The following is a 3005-nucleotide window of genomic DNA, read 5'->3' as shown; positions in this document are numbered from 1 at the left end:
AAAAAAAAAAAAAAAAAAAAAAAAAAAAAAAAAAAAAAAAAAAAAAAAAAAAAAAAAAAAAAAAAAAAAAAAAAAAAAAAAAAAAAAAAAAAAAAAAAAAAAAAAAAAAAAAAAAAAAAAAAAAAAAAAAAAAAAAAAAAAAAAAAAAAAAAAAAAAAAAAAAAAAAAAAAAAAAAAAAAAAAAAAAAAAAAAAAAAAAAAAAAAAAAAAAAAAAAAAAAAAAAAAAAAAAAAAAAAAAAAAAAAAAAAAAAAAAAAAAAAAAAAAAAAAAAAAAAAAAAAAAAAAAAAAAAAAAAAAAAAAAAAAAAAAAAAAAAAAAAAAAAAAAAAAAAAAAAAAAAAAAAAAAAAAAAAAAAAAAAAAAAAAAAAAAAAAAAAAAAAAAAAAAAAAAAAAAAAAAAAAAAAAAAAAAAAAAAAAAAAAAAAAAAAAAAAAAAAAAAAAAAAAAAAAAAAAAAAAAAAAAAAAAAAAAAAAAAAAAAAAAAAAAAAAAAAAAAAAAAAAAAAAAAAAAAAAAAAAAAAAAAAAAAAAAAAAAAAAAAAAAAAAAAAAAAAAAAAAAAAAAAAAAAAAAAAAAAAAAAAAAAAAAAAAAAAAAAAAAAAAAAAAAAAAAAAAAAAAAAAAAAAAAAAAAAAAAAAAAAAAAAAAAAAAAAAAAAAAAAAAAAAAAAAAAAAAAAAAAAAAAAAAAAAAAAAAAAAAAAAAAAAAAAAAAAAAAAAAAAAAAAAAAAAAAAAAAAAAAAAAAAAAAAAAAAAAAAAAAACCAAATTAGACAATCCTAACGCCCCCTCACATGCTACCATTCCTATAACTGAGCCAAGACAAGCCAGACGTTAAAACAAAATCACTCCCAACATAACAAATTCCAAATTTAAAAGGGCATCTGAAAGATGTTTACGTTTTGTGCAAAACATTCACATACCACAAAGCACCATAACACTAGGTACCAATCAGTATAAAAGATTTCAAATTATCATTAGTTTTGATAGTTTATTTGAAAACTTTGGTCTTGTAAACCAAAAGAATACTGAAAGTCTCAAAGCATCAGGAAAAAGACTATGAATCTTATCTTTAATCCCAAAATTAATGTTTTAATCAAACTCTTTCCTGATATTATTTTTTTTTTTATAACTATTATTTTTTTTCTATCAATTTCATTCACTCGTCTAATCCATCCATTAGCAGCAGGAATTATTCGACTTATTCAAACATCTTTAATCTCCCTATCAACTGGCCTAATTTATTCATTTTGATTTTCTTAGATTTCATTTCTAGTCTTTCTAGGTGGAATAATCGTTTTATTCATTTATGTAGCTTCACTAGCTTCAAACGAATCTTTTAAAACGTCATCTTTCTATGTTGAACTTATCATTTTCATTTCACTCTTCCTATCAAAAACTTTTTTCTTTACAAAAACTTTATTCTCATCCCAACCAGTTTACATACAACACTCTTTTCAATTGGCTAAAACTGCCTCAAATTATTCATGTGATTTAACACTACTCATTTATGATTTTCCCGTCATAAGAATAACTGTTGTAGTAATTTTGTACTTACTCTTTACACTTACTGTAATAGTTGAACTTACATCAGTATTTGTAAGAGCTTTACGTTTATCAAAATGAATGACAACACCGATCCGATAAACACATCCTCTATTCAATATTATAAACGGAGCTATAGAAGACATAACTATTCCAAGAAACATCTCAACATTTCGAAACTTTGGTTCTCGTCTTGGTTTATGTGTATCAGTCCAGATTCTTACTGGAATCTTTTTAGCTATGCGTTATACAGCAGATATTGATGTTGCATTTCTAGTGTAGCACATATTTGCCGCGACGTTAACTACGGATGATTACGTGGCACAATACACGCTCATGGAGCATCATTTTTTTTCTATTTGCCTTTATAGACACATCGGACGAGGCATTTATTATGGATCTTTCTCATTCATTGAAGAGTGAATAATTGGAGTTTTCATTCTACTTGCAACAATAGCAACTCCTTTTTTAGGCTACGTCCTACCCTGAGGTCAAATATCTTTTTGAGGAGCTACTGTAATTACAAATCTATTATCTGCAATTCTCTATATCGGCACTGACTTAGTATAGTGAATTTGAGGGGGATTCTCTGTAAGAAATGCCACCTTAACACGATTTTTTACACTTAACTTTCTATTACCCTTTGTGATTATAGCCTATCAGGCATCCACACTGTTTTTTACACCAAAGAGGATCAGGAAATCCACTAGGCATCTCGAGTAGCAGAATTAAGTTCCCTTTTACCCTTATTTTTCCTTCAAAGATTTACTTGGATTCATCGTTGTATTGCCATTTGTAGTCACAATCACTTTACTAGACCCTTATCTTCTAGCTGATCCACACAATTTTATCCCAGCCAATCCTATATCGGTTCACATTCAACCTGAATGATATTTCTTATTTGCTTACGCTATTGCACGATGTATTCCTAACAGAATAGGAGAGTAATTGTTTAGTCCTCTCAGTTGCTATTATTATAATCCTACCCCCAACTCATTGTTCAAAGTTTCGAAGATTAGCGTTTTACCCACTAAGACAATTTCTATTTTGATTTTTGGTATCAATTCTAATCCTACTAACATGGTTTGGAGCACGACCTGTAGAAGATCCTTATATTTTAACTGGACAAAGTTTGACCATATCATATTATCCTTATTTTGTGCTTAATCCGATTTCCATATACTTATGAGACTCCTTCTTAGATTGATTAATTAGTTTATGGAAAAACCATCGTTTTGAAAACGCTTAAAAAGAGCTATTACTCTTATTATTCGATTTTGTTAATGTATTACATTTAATTGCTAACTAGATAAGAAATAAACAATAACAGAGAGACTTAAATCGTATAAAAAGAATTAATGAAACCGGAAGAAAACGCTTTCAAGCTAAGTATATAAGCTTATCATAACGAAAACGAGGCAACGTCCCACGGACTCAAATGAAGACGAAAGCTACACCTACCAT

At 24.7% G+C, this 3005-nt stretch overlaps 1 pseudogene; it reads left to right on the top strand.

The window, feature by feature from the left end:
• Positions 1 to 1877: 1877 nt before the first annotated feature.
• LOC139748907 (cytochrome b-like) lies at positions 1878 to 2730 on the top strand (annotated as a pseudogene).
• Positions 2731 to 3005: the final 275 nt, after the last annotated feature.

Source organism: Panulirus ornatus, chromosome 6 (genome assembly GCF_036320965.1).
Source record: "Panulirus ornatus isolate Po-2019 chromosome 6, ASM3632096v1, whole genome shotgun sequence".
In the NCBI taxonomy this organism is placed as follows: Eukaryota; Metazoa; Arthropoda; class Malacostraca; order Decapoda; family Palinuridae; genus Panulirus; species Panulirus ornatus.
The sequence above is the reverse complement of the archived record's forward strand: the minus strand, read 5'-3'. Positions and strand labels throughout refer to the sequence as shown.